General features: G+C 41.7%; 1 protein-coding gene across 3 annotated transcripts in view; it reads right to left on the reverse strand.

Annotated features, from left to right (window-relative positions):
- Positions 1-16,626, reverse strand: part of NRIP1 (nuclear receptor interacting protein 1) — a 72,716-nt gene that overhangs the window by 30,187 nt on the left and 25,903 nt on the right. Inside the window, exon 1 of one of the 3 annotated variants that reach the window (XM_035896495.1) lies at positions 2,251-2,403. The exons of the other annotated variants lie outside the window; for them this stretch is intronic. The gene's annotated coding sequence lies outside the window, so the exon portion shown is untranslated. Of the gene's footprint in view, positions 1-2,250; positions 2,404-16,626 lie in introns of those variants that run through there. 3 annotated transcript variants of the gene reach the window in all.

The raw sequence follows: 16,626 nt of genomic DNA on the forward strand, positions 1-16,626 counted from the left end.
GCCGCCACCAAATACAGCGGTCCACTCCAGGCTGAGTTGTATTCCAAAATTCTCATCGAGATTTCAGTGTTATCAGGCAAGCTCATTCAGGAAAGTTAGCAGTAAAAGTTTTAGTTCTGCAAATTTCCTTCTACCTTCCATTTAAAAAAAAGAAAACCAGGAAAATGACATGCTACCCAAGCTGATGTATTCCATGGCACTAGGAAAACTGAGATGTCAAAACCACACACTCATCAGTCTTATTTTAACTGTGATCTAAAGCATCTACCTTCATTGAAACACTAATAATTGATCAAATGCCCCGCCCCCTCTCCCCCCAAAAAAATCCCAGCCCAACAAAAAAAACCCACAACTCCCAGAACTGGCTCTACTAAAAAAGAAGACTTCTAAGAAGTCTCAAAAGCAGTCACAGCAGTCTTGACTGGTAAAATGTTTTCAAGGACTTGGATTTAATCACATGTCATTTTCTTTTCCTCTAATCATTTATTTAAAGTCATAGGTTGAATTATTTATGAACAAGAGTTAATTGCATTGAAATGCAGTATTGCCCTGTATTTATCTCACACCTTCTTCAGAACTCAACCGCCTGCCACTAACTGGTTAAAATCTACAAAAAGTCAATACAGAATTCAAGATAAGATTTAACCATTTCTTGCAGTATCACTGCAATTAACTTCCAAAATCTTGTTAGATACGGTCAAGTCCCTTGATCTTGCGATCTGCTGTGTAAATTGTGCAACTGGTTTTTACTGATTTTTGCTATCGTTACAACATGTGTTTATATTTCCAAAAAAAAAAATCCAGAGGGAAGAATAGCTCACTCACAAAATATTTGCTTTGAATAAATAAGTTTTGATTAATTAGTTGTAATCAAAGTCGTCCTTATTTGAGTACAAACAATTGCATCACGGAGCCTCCCTATCCGGCATTCTTCGAAATTTTGTTAGCTGTCAAAGGATCCCAGAGATCAACGACGCGCATGCATAAGGCTGCATTCACACTCTTTGCAAGGTGTAAAATGTAAGCTCAAGGGTACACTCATATAAATATACTGCACATCTATAAAGTGTTAATCTTAAGTCGGCAAGGCTGTATGACGGAAGTAACTATTATAGTGCATGACTGCTCTTCAGCACGCAGCCTTTTCCAAGTCCCTCATTTCCTTAGAGCAACTCATTTGCTTGTCACCTGCCAGGACAAAGAGTAGAGAGAGGATTTCGCAAATACCTCTGTGGCTTGTGCATGGTGATAACATACCAGGAAAGATGGATTTTCATTTTCTCATCAACTTATTAGATTAGGTTTACATGCAGATTTAAATGCCCAGGACGAGTCTGCCACCTGTCCTAAACTTAATTAGTCAGGAACGTTTGCATGACAAGAGCAGATACTTCAGATGTTTTCGAGTGACCGCAAGCAAACATCCACATAATCACCAGCACAACTTCAGTGATGCCAAGAACGAAGCACTAAGCACAGCCCTCTGTGAAACAGCCTGGATTTTATTCACGGAGTGCTTCATGCTCTCCATCAAACACACAACTGACATCAGCTGAGCATCTATAAAACCAGAGAATCAACTGCGTAAAGTCTGCAACTGAGTTAAGGAAATGAAGAGTGCTAGCTTTCTCATCAAAATATGGGCACATATTTAAAATGGGGGGTGGGGGTGGTGTCAGAGATGAGGGCTCAAATCCTCTAAGACTTTTCCTCAGCTTTGTTCTTGTTCTGTTCATCATAGCAGCACATCTAAGGTTTTCATATTTTCATACCTCCCCTCACATACCACCCCCCCCACACCCCCTGCCACGTAGGACCCATGCAGCAGATTAAAAACTAGGAAACACTCCCCCCCATTTTCATTTAAAGAGGCAAACACATCCATGTTCAAGTACATTTCACATTTAAAAGCTAAATCAAAACCCCCTTAAAAGGTTGATTACAATTCTATCTAGGTAGGTACACAGCAACTACTGACACAGATGTGAGTGTCTGAATACAACACAGAGAATTCGGTTATCCATCTCCTTACGTTGCCATTGGCACATACAATAAATTTGTCTCATTAGCAGGGGCTACTTAGTTCGCTGTAGTAAACAAAGCTGCCGATAACGACAGCCTCGCATACTTTTCATTCATTCACGTATTTTTCTTTAGTTAGACTTCCAGCATGTGCCATAGAAGAGCCGAATGTTAAACATTCCTGGAGTGTCACAATATGTAATACAATAAAACAGATTACAACCATACCTTTCTTTCACAGCAGTGGTGCCAAGCACAGGTACACTGTAGCAATCAATTTGTTCTGCAGACAGTAAGGCTTTCATAGAATACTAATGCAAAATCTCTTTTCTTTCTCCTTCGACTTGACTCCCCAATGCCCGGGTCCCGACCAATACAAGGAGGAGGGCGGAATGTCTTCTGCTGAGATAACCACAACTACTAATCAAGTATACGTGTACAAGGGCACAGGATTAAACCTCCACCAGAGGCTTGACTCGGGCACCCAGAGCAGCTAAACACATGCACGGCAAGGTCAGAATTAAACACAGGCACGCACACGCACGCACACACGCACGCGCGTCTACTTGAGTGAACTAATTTATCACACTTTACCACTGACGGCTTTTTACCTCGGGGGAGTAAAATTACATCCTGGTGAACTGACGAGGCTCAGACACAACAGCTTCCGACAACAAATCAGATCTCACAGAAACGGGAAGCGTGCTCCGAAGCGAGCACGCCTCTGCCGGGGCTTAGCAGGCTGCTTCAGAAACGGGGTGCACGCCCCGCGCGCCCCTGAGTGCCTGCACGCATGTGTGCGCCTGCACGCGTGTGCACACACACACGCACATGCACACGCGCGAGAGGCAGCCCATCAGGCATCGGCGAAAGCGGAACGATGCCGCCGAAGTTCAGAAATGGGCAGCAACTCCCTTTGCGAGAGTTTTCTTTTTGATTGTATTTATCCTTACCTCTTAACGTAATCAATCTATCAAGTCTAATTACTCCGGAAGAAAGCATTTTATTATTGTCTAACATAGCAAATGTCAAACAAGCTGTTCATTTACCTTGAAGTTTATTAGCATAGAAATGCAACATGAAGATGCTCTCAGAATAACGTCACTTGTATTCACAACATCTTCAAAAACCCACTTAGCAGGTTTTTATTGCCTGGCATAGCTGGATACTGTATTAGTTCTTAAAACAGACAAGGCATAATCTTAGCTGTATCACCCTTGAGCTAGTGTAAGACTTTTTCTTTAAACGTTCAATTTATATTTAACTTTTTTTTTTTTTTTTTTTTTAAATTTAAACACTTCTTCCACATTCCAGTCAGCCGTAGATATGCAGATACATGAGTTTTCATAAAGGTTTATGCACGTGCCTTTCGAGTAGAAGTGAAAAATGAAACACTGAAATTGAAAAGTGGGTATTTCTTCCCCCCTCCTCAGGTTCTGCCCTGTCATGCATCCTTCCCAGCATTTTCCTTACAGTACATGCAGATGTACATTTTACCAAAAACATTGAGATGAACCCTATAAATTGCCACCGGTGGGGGGGTTTAACAACACTGCTTTTGCACGTGATCTGTACGGGGAAGAAAACACTGCACAAACACTCCCCAAAATAACCCCCAAACCAACATTTGGCACTCTACCTAGAATAAATTAGCAAAACATTTTTAAAGTATCAGTGGCTTCGCAGAGACACCAGGAAAAAGCAGCATTAATCAATACTGATGAGTTTGTCCTTGACATACTGACCGTGTCATCGGGCTATTGTCATGTGGTATCATGTCATTTCCCCACCTGGCTCATGACCTTGTCCTTTAAATGACCCAAAGCTTCCCTCAAGTAGCAGGAGGCCCCTCCCCGCTGTCTCAGCAAGGTCGAACGGGTCAGCGTGTCCTCATCTATAATCCAGCACCATTTGTCAGCAGGGAGGCTGGAGGAGGCAGGCTTGCTACAAGGGGAGAATGCCCAATTAGGCAGCTGTCACACAAAGCATAGGCTGCAAAATTATCCCCTGTCAAAAGAAAGAGCAGCTGCGGGTGCCAATTACAGCAACCTTTCAACCCTTTAGGTACTGGAAACTACACAGAAGTAAATGAAGTACAATTAGCGATAACAAATCGATGAATTAGGACGGTAAATTAGAAATTACTAGCAGGTGAGCTTAGGTCTCCCATAATATTAAGGGCACAGCACGCCCCAGGCAAGGGCAGGAACGTACAGATTGCAGAGAGCGCATCAGTTTCGTCCTCTCCATCTTTTTTGCGTGGAGCCCCTTTTCCTCCATCGGTTTCTTCTCACAAGCCTTGCCCGAGCCAGACAGTGCAGGGAAAGGGAAAAAAACAACCCAGAGAGGGAAGAAGTTGTAGCGCCTGATCTACCCCCTCTTTATACCCTGGCAAACATGCTTTGCTCCTCTCTCACGAGGAGGTCCTCAGAGCCAGCACCACCTCTCTCTAGTAAGCACACTCCACGTCAGCCTGACATTTGACATTTGCCTGCACCTCGTGTTCCAGCCAAACAAGATTTACCCCAGGAAAAAAAAAAAAAAACCAAACCAACCAAAACCAACACAAAAACCAAAACAACAGCAAGCGCTAAACTCCGTAAACTTCATGTCTTTTACACTTGGAACACTTAAATCGAGTTAAGGGCTAGACTTTTGACTGCAGGGGGAAGACTTATTACTCCACATTTTCAGTTCTCCGATGCATCGTGCAGTGGCATCTCTGAGCATACAGAGAGCCCTAAAGTTTGCCAGCAAAGTTTCTACTCAACACACCCTTTTTGCCTTTTGTTCTTGGTGAACAATTTCCAAGTATTTTTTCACCCTCGCTATTTTCTTTAAGCAGCCAACCTGGAAAGTTACTGTGTGCTGGTACCGAAAGGCAGATCCTACAGACCGTGGTAAATCTGGCTTCCCCCTCCGGTGCGGTGGGTGCTGGGGTCAGCCCCCTTGGCTGGAGGAGCAGAGCACTCCCAAGGCAACCCCAGAGGGGTGGCCACCTTACTGGCCCCCAGGCATTTACAGAACAAGAAGTCTAGAAAACAGAAGAAGGAAAAAAAAAAAAAAAAAAAAAAAAGAGGATAAGATAAAAGGATGGATAATTAACATAGAACCACCTCAAACTATGGTTAAGACCGCTGTACCAAGGCCCTTATATTTAGGTGCTTTGATTCAAAGAAACAAACATATCTGAGGAACAAAATTCAAATTCCAAGATGCCACCTCCTCTTTCCAGCCAGCTCGCAGTCATTTCAAACTAAGCGACATTGCCATTTATCTTGTCAATTCTCTCCTTTCATTCTCCATTCCCTAATCTCAAATCCACCTGCTTTATATTCTTGAGTCTTGCAACCACGTTGAGTATGGAGCACAGCATCCAGATTTCTCCCAGCAACAGTTCCGAAATAATACCTGTATACTTGCACTGCAATCCATACATGCACTCACACACACGTGTATATTTATGCTAATGCATTTGCCAAAATATGAAATGTGGTAGAAATTAAGTCACTGATCTCCAAGAAGCAATTTCCTACGGCTATCTCTTGATCTCTAGCCAGCACAGAATATTTCACTGTTCAAAAAAAAAAAAAAAAAAAAATCTTGCTTTCATAACTCTGATAAGAGAAAGCGTAATACAACCCTAACTATAAATAGATGTAAAAAGTGTTCATTTAACAGCAGTTGCGGTAATGCTTACCAAGTTTGACATTTTCTTTTGAGTAGCATATGGAAACCGTAGAGTACTGAAAGAGTTAATGTGTTTAGAATTCAGTTTCCATCATACTTGGGTGACTATCTCTTTAAATAATTTAAATCCTCTCCATCAACTACAAAGCTGTTTTGAAGCCATTTAGCTTTGTTCTTTACATGTGTTCTAATTAAGAAATGACCTTGTCATCACACACACCAGAAATCCTGGATTATTTCCTGCAGCAAAAAAAATCTACGAAGCTATTAAAAAAAAAAGACAAAAAGAAAAAAAAAAATATATATACACTTCTTCCTTTAGAGTGAGGAACGGAGGAAGTTGTTGGTTGGCTGAATGCTGAAGCAGTTTCACCGCATAATTTTTGTGTGTGTGTGTGTTGCTGAATGTCACAGGGCGGGTTAGCGTGACCTTGAGCTGCATCAGCAGCACAGCAAGGGTCGAGATGCCTGCAGGCGCCCTTGTACTGGATTTGCAAGACAAAAACCTTCAAACTGGCTGAAGGACATCTTAAATCTCTTCAAAGGTTTCCCGAACTAATCTGGGCTGCTCTTAGCCGGATCTGTGCCAGTGTTCGAGAGGCAAAATTAAAAACAAGGTCTCTGACAGGATGCCGTCTCCTCTTAACCCTTCCCGGGCAGGCGGCAGCGCACCTCGGGCGCCCCGAAGGGCCACCCTGCCAAGCCAGGGAGAAGGCCCGGGCTGCACCGCCAGTGCCCTTTCCCCGGGCCATTACAAGGCAACCGTGCCGTTATGGGGGCCGTTATTCCTACCAGCTCCCCCCGCCTTCGCCTCACCCCCAAACTCAAACCCTCCTTTTCCCGCCAGCACGACGGGCTGTGTTGGGGCACCGCACTGACGTACCGCCCCTTCTGCGTTTAGGCGAGGCAGGTAGGCGGAGGAGGGGGGGGTCAGGGACACGCGGAGGGTTGCTTCGGCAGGCACCAGGCATGTTTTACGAGAGGAGATTAAAAAGCACCCGCTCCTCGCCCCAACCTCTCGCTTCCTCCTCCGTCGCCCTGAGCCAAGAAGGAAGCGGAGGAGAGGGGATTAACGTGCGGCGGGGCCTACCCAGAGCTTGGGAGCGTGACCGTACGCGCTGGGGAAACAAAAATAAATAAATCAGTTGCCCAGCCTGCCTGCTCTTGACTGCTCATCACCGTCTGACAAGCAACACAGAGGCCTTCCAAAAACTCAAACAAGCGCGCAGAGATCACCTCTAGCAAAGGGCCTAGGAACGCACGGTTAGTCCGCGAAACCACAGGTTTACTCAATGGATTTGGCAGCGCTATTCCTACGCAACTACCGACACGTCGAAGGGACAGAGGCTTTCTCCAGAAACGCATCTCGCACACAGAACATCGAATTCCATCTTTGGTAAGAGAGAGTTTGCCAACTAGGAGTAGCCTTCTGTACGCTTAAGTTAGAAAGTAACAGGGACTCCCACATCCGAAAGCGGAGAAAAACCAACGCTACCTTCTCCTCATCTGTTTCAGTGGTGGTGGTCAGGTTAAACCATCGAATTTTTGCAGGAAAAAATAAATGCAAACGGGTTAAAATAACCTCCGCTTAATGGGGAGGAGCCAGCATCACGCTTCAGAACTGTCTCTTACTATTTCTAGGATATCTGCCAGGCAGGTCCTTGAGGGGAAAAGGAAGAAGGAGCCACTGGTACCAGCAGAGGGTGTTGTGATTCTTCCCGGGTTGAGCGCCGAGGGCTTCATTTAGTCTGGTTTTGTACCGTCATTTTTTAAGTACTATTGTCTATTGAACAGGAACAAAACACATTTCAGTTTACCGAAGAAGGACACAGCTTTGGCAGTTACGTCAGAACCGCGGTAGTGCTGCCCTCCGCCTCCCACTGAAAAACATTCACCCCATCACTCCCAAGAACCCCAGCTCTTCTCACAAAACACCCTCCTCGTTGGAAGGCATTAACAATTTTAAGGGCCAGTTTTCAGTACTATCAGTGATGGTGCCTTCTGTATCAGTGGAGGAGGAACTCGCACCGTACAGAGGCTTTTTCCACCAAGGCTTCCAAGGCATTTGTTATGCTTGGACAGAGGGCCACGGTGTTCCCACTGTGCCTGGATGTCAGAACAACCCCCAGGATTACTCAGAGGGGTCTCAAGGCTTGCTCTGCCTTACGGAGCCGGCTCGCCTCTGCTCCTCCGCAGCCGTCGGGGAGCGGGAGGCTAGAGGTGGGACGCAACCACGCCTGCCTTCACCACCACCACCTCGGGGCCACCAGCAAATGGAGATTGAGCAGATCCACGCATGTGCCTCATTGATCTTTCCACACAAATGTGCCCTTTTCATGGCCTTTGAATGACAGGGAGCCATACAGGCAGCCAACTGCGGTTTAAAAAAAAAAAAAAAAGAAGGTTTGGTCACTTAGCCTATTACACAATTATTGCAATACTGGGTCCTGTACCATCTTTCCTAGAAAACCTTTCAGTTTTCCCCAGAGTTACCAGAAAAAGGGATTAGGAGACACTAGTCTAAGCAGTTCACATGTTATATGTTAGCCTAGCAGAAAATACTAAGAAGTATTTTCACAGTACGCACAGCTGACTGTGCAACATCCACCATTTCTTAAGTTTCTCCAACATGTAAACAAGACAAAAATATATTACGGGTTTTCCAAACAGCAAGTGTTGTGAAAACCCCCAAAATAAAAACAAAGAACTTGTGTTGCAATGTTCCAGCTGAGCAGGGTGATTTAAAGATGAAACGTGAAAGCTTTCAAGCCAGGTAGTCGTTGCTGCCAAGTATGGGACACATTGTGTGGCCCTGCCAAAAGTAGAAGCCAAAACCCAAAAATACGAATTAGCAGCTTCCTTTCAGGGCTGCAACAGTCCAGCGAAAACTTTCCAAATCAGGCTGTCCTAAGAACGACGGACAGAAGCAGTGAGTGTGGTTATGCAGCACCCAGCTGCGACTCAGAAGCGACAGCAGCAACCCGTGTGCCCGCACACCATCAGCACAGCCATCATGACACCGTAACATCTGTGAAGTCAGACACTCATTCATTTCTAACCCTCTGACAAAAACGGTCTTTGTGGCTACAATTTCTCACGGACAGCAAGCACAGAGAGGCAGGCTGTTCTCCATCCACTCAGCTCCCTATGTAGGCATGCTCGCACAAGTGCGTGCAAGCCCTAAAATGGACAGGATGAGCATTTCACAACCCATCCAAGTACAGGTTGTCCACGCAACCTTAATTCTGCCATTTTCTAAACATCAATTCTGACTATACAGCATTAATGTGCTTTAAGCAGAAGGCAGTTATTTTGTAAGCAGTGTACCTCTGCACAGCAAAAAAAAAAAAAAAAGGGGGGGGGGATGTAAACGACAGAATTTAGTAACGTATTCTCTTCCCACCTGGACCCCATTATTAAATGGAACCGTATCTGCTACAGCAAAGATGCTATTGACAAAAACGTTCTCTTGGGAGCAAATGCAGATACTCCCATCGGTACTGGTATTAACAAGAAACAGCTGAAAAATTGTCCTGAGACCATGGCACCCAGTGTTGCTGACCTAACTTCCCAGCAGCATCCAAAGCAGCCCTTGGTCTAGCACCACATGTGAGAATTTTCTAGAGACAAGAGTTGTAAATTATGATTCTCACTACTATACATTCTGTCATGCTGTTTATGAGATGCCTATAGTGTAAAGCAATGATTTTTTTTTTAAGTGCAAATTAGTTAAGGGGGGGCTACTTATTTTACATAACTTGACTAAAAGGAAAATTCGATAAATTTTTCTTTATGGTGCTAATATACTAATATATTAGTAGTAATAATATAGCAAAAATAAGTATTTTTTTCATGGAACATATCACCAGATACAAACGAAGTACTGATGTAACAGATAAAAAACATTAGCACAGATAAATCTTAGAATCCTTATAAAAAAAAACATAGCTGAAAAATTAAGACAAATATTATTATGAAGTGTTAGGTATGTCAATTGCCTGTATGAATTTTACCCATCTTAACTAAAGTCATGGAAATTAGATGTAAAGAAGCAAAGGTAGAGAAGTATTATTAGCATATGAGTTTCAAGTATACTTAATATAGCTAGCATTCTTATACTAGTATGCAATATACTAGTTATACTAGTACATAAGAAATTAATATTGTAACTACTGCTTAAGAGCAACAGGTAAGGGCAAGAAGTACTGAATAACGTAGATTAAAGTGATTGAATACAGTGATTCTTTCCATATCCACAGAGGAAAAAAAATCTTAATAGATAATTAGTGTTTATGTGGTTACAAAGGAAATAACCTTATTCTACTGAAGTCTCAGTTAACACCCAGGCACTTTCTGCACCTTCCTAGTAAAACCAGATGTTAATTCAGGTCTCCCAACAGTGCTCAAATACTCACAGCAGCAATCTTCTGCAGATGTTTTGCCAAAAGCAGTAACTTCCAAACCTGGTGACACCTCTCCACAAGGTGCATCTCAAACAAGTGAGGCTGGCTACTTGCACAGATAGCACTGCTCAGTTTGGCAGGTTCATTTCCTGCTTTCAGACACCTCAGATACCCATATAGGGACATTATCAGCACTTCATATTACATATACTCATGAACACGGTTTATTCTAGTATTTAACTTGTGTCCTGACCAGGAATTGCATGAGCATTCACAGGAGAATAAGGACTGCATCCATGGTTAAGATGAAGTGTGTTTTGCTGAATCAGGGCCCTGAACCTTAACGCAGGTTTTTCTGATTGCTGTGCCAGTTTTATTTTATTCAGTACAAAGCCACCAACAACCTTTGAGTTCTTCTGCTCAAGGTCATTTTTAACATTCACAAGCACAGCTTTTTGGCTGTCTGCAGAGCAGAGAGGTTTTTTTAAATTACATTTCAGAGCAAAGTGATGTCTGGAAACATCTTTAAATGGTGAAAACATCCTTTAAAGTTGCCTTAATCAGTTGTCTGTTAATAATTCTACTTGGCTACCTTTATTACCATAGGCTCTAATTTAGCCTTCAATCTCTGCAGCCCCCCATATCTGGAAGGTATAAACATGATGTAAAAATCAAGTTTCAACTCCTGCAATCTCAAGTCTAAGTTACACCTCCCACTCTCAACCTTTGAAGGCATCCAGTATAGAATCAGGTCCTTGAGCTCCTTCCCCTGCTCTGCCAGACACAACCTTTTCTACATTTGCACTTAAAAGGGAGGTGGGGTGGGGAGCTACCTACATTTAACAATAATTTGCAATATAAAAAAAAAAAAAAATCCACAGATTTGTTTATATTATGTTTTATAAAGTTAAAGAAGATTCCCTATTCCCCAGTCCTCCTCTTCCATCATTCCAACCAATTTCCTTAGGCTTCTGTATCACTTCTTCCTTCTTATAATTAAGGATATAGGATTGAGGGGGGGAAGTAAGCATTTATATTACACTTTTGATTGTGCTGTATTAACTATACTTAAAATTTTGTCAGTGCCTGATTGCTGAAGAAATATCACCAGCCGGGACAGGGGCGGGGGGGAAACCACAAAACCATTGTGTTTTAGTTTTTTTAAACATCAGTCTCTGTACCACCACTGAAACATTACATTGCTAATAGTCACCTTTAAATACCGTTGTTTAAATACTCTTCTGTTGTAATGGTATCTGAGATTTCCAAAGACAAAGCAAGAAGCAGCATCTTGATCACAGAAAACAGAACCAGTTATAGAAAGTGAAAAAACGGACATCTCTCGCTGGCAACCATCTTTTGTATACACGCACTTTATTTCCACGTGTGTGCATCTACGTTAGATGTGCATACTTTATCCCGGAAGCCCAGGCCATTTTGAGAAGAGAGCAAGAACCTGACAACCAGATGAGACCAACAGAAGAATTAATTACACTTGCACAGTTCCAGCAAGGATCACACTGTAACGCTGTGTCCAACAGAATAGCTGAAGCCAACGGGAATCAGCAGTGATTTCTGGTTATCTAGTGTATTTGCGTACTCAGTTGCCAACTGCATTTCCTTTCCCCAAACATGCTTCGTTTTAGCTTCAACGATACAAATTCCCGAGTCAGACAGAGACTCAAACCTCTTCTCCAACTCGCAAGAGTGTCAGAAATCCATCGACCACGCATACTCTCTTACTATTTTGTTATTTCACTTTATTGTATGTATATTCACTTTATTATATGAACATTCTTCATTTAGGATTGCAGGTGGTTTGCCTTATACTCAAGCCATGGATTCCCGCTTTAATGCATACGTCTTAGTCTGCAACGTATTAGGCTCTCTTTCCATTTTTAACCCTAGAAATTCAAATGTTTATGAATCTCTAATACCTTTGTAAGTTTTAGACCTCTTGACTATTTCCTGCCATATAAAACTCAGAAGTGGTATTAAATCTCACATTAAAGTCAACAGAAACTATAGTAGGAACAAGTGAGATTTATCCTATTCGTAGACAAAGCCAATGCCATAAGCTTAGGTATGGACAGAGTCATCAGAACCAGCAATATTTTTAAGTAACAAATAATAAAAATAATAAAAAGGGAAAGGGAAGGAAGTTCTTAGACAATTCTCTTGAACTATTCTCTTCCCTTTCTGAGAAACACTAGATAGACCCTTTTAGAAGCAAAGCCTCTCATTTGTCCTGTAGTAAACATAAACCCTCAAACCAAACACATTGCCTCAATAAAACGAACACACAACAGCTCCATACTCGTAACAATTTTTTAAACTACAACAGATCTTGGCAAGCTACTGGCTTAGGAAAATATGGAGCACACTAAAATTATTCTGCTTTTTCAGAAGACACATTAAGTTTGTATTTGGTATACACCACAAAACATAACTCCATTTCTCAAAGTGTAAAACTGTCCATTCAAGATTGTCTAATTCTTAATATTTCGCCAGTAGTACAAGTGCCCCCCCCCCAGACTGATTGATTCAAAGAATCAGAAATACAAAGCTTTCACAATTTTTGAAAATGCATCCAAAGATTTCAAAACATTTACAAGATCTTTGTCACTTCTCAAGTATTTTCATTTATGGATGACTAACAATATGTCTGTGCGCCAAACACAGACATAAAACGCATTCTTCAAGAGGCATGAATCTACATAAAAAACACAGATTTGTTAAATTAAAATACCGTGAGAACAATTATTTTCCTCAAATAAAACCGAAAAGCAACTGAAAATTAATTTTTTCGACTTTCCAAACTTTAACATCACAAAAAATGTTTGAGCTATTAGAAATGTACATAATATCTATAATCATGAAAAACAACATTACGCCATTATTTCATCTTTCCCACTGTACAAGTGAACTACTATTGAGAAACCATGGGTAAGCAGAATGTGCAATATTGGGAAAAAGACAAAGAAGGTAGAATGTTTTGGTTGCTACTAGAAATATAACTCACATCCTTTATAAAATAGTTGCATACATAAGTATCAGAAGTCATCTTACAAGTTACTTCAACTTTCAGTGGTTAATGGATCAGCCATATCAGGGAGAGAACCAATACAAAACCCTAAACCTTTCCTCCTTGCAATGTTTTGTGTGTTAGTATTAACTAGCATCAAAGCCTCACCAATCAACAAAGTACTGACCATTGAAAAAAATAAGAGGACCCAATTTATTTGCTCACAAGAGCAAAATTAACACTGTAGTACAGCCCAAAAGCATAAGACAACCAACAAATCAAACAACTGTACGTAGAGTTCACAGATAGCTCTGTATCCCAACATTACCCAAAGGATCTTCCATGCTCATGAAGCAGCCTTCTCCTCTCATCTGTCACATTCACCATCACAATATAAAGAACAGAAGAGAAACGTCTGTGGGAAGAACCTCATGGAAAATTTCCTTCTCTTCATTCTCTTCTTATGCATGAGGTTTTCCACGGCAGGAGCAATTTGGCTCTGGAATATTCATGCTCACTACCACCTGACATCAAGGTTCATTTCTCTGTGAAAGAGTCTCCAAAGGATAATAAAGTAAAAGCCTGAACACTTGCAAGAAGCATGTAATAATGCAGAGAAGCAGTAAAGATTACTCCTGCCCTAAGCAAAGGGAATAAATAGACGATCACGGAAAAGAAACTACTAAGATCTTCCAAAGGTCTTCTGCTTAAGAACAGAAAAAGAACCTGGTCTTTAAACATAACAATCATCAACACTGAATATATGTGTCTTTCAAGACAAACTGGGTCAGAAAGTCATATAAAACCTTTTTTTTTTTTTTTTTTTTTTTTTTTTGTAATCCAAACCGGATTGCTGGCCAGATCCAATCCACCGTAATGATTTATGTGGCCAGCCGCCCACTCCTTGCTGCCCTCCCCAGTGGCTAATTAGATATGGGAAGGAAGCAGGCAAGAACTAGAGGAATTACTCTCACATCTGATTTCTCACCGCTGTGTTTCATAAGAACCTGTAGCCTGCCCCCCTATCAAAAAAATGGACATAGATTATCATGCAGCAGCAACAGCATTCACTGCCACGTGGAGCAAAATTCACATGCATTAGCAGGCATATCTGTTAGCACAACCAAGCCTGTGTCAGGATGACTGTACATTACCCCCATGGTTCTGCTACAACACACACATGCTCCATCCTAATGCAGTTATCCACATGGCTACAGGCATTGTCATCTGCAGCCCAGACACTCCATAACAAATTTTGCTCCCTAAAGAGGCTGGGCACTAGTTCTTCAAATCAGCAGGTTTCCCACCAAATGCCTTAAACTGCGGTGAGTTTCTTCCTTTCAGAATAGGTACAGGTCACTGAGGAAGGCTTCTCCGTGCTCACCGAGTTAACATTTAGCTGTAAGTCGAGAGTGACTGCTAGCTGCCACCACAACTCGATCAGGGCATGCATACTAATGCTCTTGGACTGCTGCCATATTATCCATATATGTTTTATTATAGCTCATCTCCTTAATGTGCAAGACATTTATCTTTGATTCTTTCAAAATGAGGAGGGGAAAAAAAAAAAAAAAACCAACACCCTGATACAGTAGAATCGGTTTTAGCGCAGTTCAGACTATTTAAACCGGGTTGCTGTAAGCTCTTCAAGCAGATGTTTCTTTGTCATCAGATACAATTAACAGCACTAAGTTAGTTTTTGCCTTATTAACAAACTTTTCTGAAATATAAGGGCTAGAATTTCTAACAATCAGGTAAGCTTCTAGCCACGCTTTTTCCATTTATCAGCAGGTTTCAAAATTAAAAATACAGAAAAAGAATTTTGCCTGTGGAATCATCCTCTCTATTTTACCAAACCTTACAACAAGCATATGGATCACTAAGTACCAAAGACAACTGTGACTGAACCTGAGCAGAAAAAAAAAAAAAAAAAAAAAAAAAAAAATCTGATCACACTAGTTAGTTGGGCATGAGGGGGAAACAAGGACACAACACAATGACACGACAGATGACAGATGACAAACAGGGAGTCAACACACGACAGACAGCGGGACAAACACAAAACTTGCAAAATCGAGTCCATAAATTCAAGAGCAGATTAACGACCATGACTGATGAGGAAAAAAAAATTAAAAAGAAAGTCTTGCAGACACCAACCATCACAAGAAATATGAAGATCTTCCCATTCCTCAGGTAGACAGCAAAATCAACAAATGCAAAGGAGAAAAGGCATCATTTCAAGAACAATGAAAGCTCATTGATATCTGCTTTTGGAACAAAGCTACTGGATTGCATTCTGTTATTAAAAAAAAGCAAAAAAAAAAAAACCACCAATAAAAACCACCCCTTCCCAATAAGTTTTTTTGAGGATGAACTGTATCAGATGTCCTGCAAGAATGTAATTCAGTCTAGAAACAGGAGTGTGGGGTGGGCAGAGGGGGGAGTATACTTAAATTAACTTGACCAATTACTCATAAAAATTTACCAACCCATATGGAAACAGGATTTACTGGTCTTTCACAATGGTAAAGAACTTGTAAAAAATTCTTTAATCCACCCATCAAGAAATTACCTTCCACTTCTGAGTTGTTTGCTTTAGTAGATTTATTTCCTGTTTCACTGTAAATGTAAGTAACTTCTAAACACACTTCTTACAGCCACTAACATGGCATATCAATGTCACACAATGTCACTCACCAACAGAGAAACACTGATTACGCGTTACGTGCCTTAGAGCCTCCATGCTACCAACTCCCACAAGCAAAATGGAAGGAGAGGGCCAAAACCTCTGACTAGTCTTCTGCTGGACTTACACAGTTGAGCTCCTCCATCAGAGTAGTTAGGGTTTCAGTTTCTAAGTAGTAGTCTGTAGGGGTTCACTAAAAGCACAGCACAAACCTGGACGTGGATGTGAACTCTGGTTTCTGGGTCTATTGCTCTATCGTAGAAGCAGGTGAGCTCTTTTCCTCTATCAGCTGCATAGGGCATTTAACCTCTCCTGCCTTGTTCTCTGTTCCTGTCATCTCCTCCTAATTTATTGCCAAAAAAAAGTACATTGGACAAAACGTTTCCACACTCTTTTTAAAACAATTAAAAAATTCTGACAAGTAAGGCTGAACTTGGTAACGTCCCTGTAGAAGATTTTTCCTCTTTAGTCAGATGTAACACACAATAACTCCAGTTCTGTGGATGTGAACAAGAACATCGAATAGGCAGTCTTCTACTGCACACTCTCAAAACATGACTCCTTTCAGAAAAACGTTCTTGGCAGTGCATAGCTTGATGTATGTATGATGGCTTTATATGGAGAAAGATGCACAAGTTTATTTAGTTATTTCCAATAGGGATGCCCTTTGGCCAGAACGCTCCTGTTCTCCTGTGGGATGGCTGTGACAGAGCCAGGGAGTGTAAGAGGCTGAACATGGCTGGTCCCCTGAGCAGGGAAGGAGTTGGTTCCCGGAGAGGAAAGCTACACTGGACGATGAA

This window comes from Egretta garzetta, unplaced genomic scaffold (assembly GCF_000687185.1).
Source record: "Egretta garzetta isolate BGI_Z169 unplaced genomic scaffold, ASM68718v1 scaffold45, whole genome shotgun sequence".
Taxonomy (NCBI): Eukaryota; Metazoa; Chordata; class Aves; order Pelecaniformes; family Ardeidae; genus Egretta; species Egretta garzetta.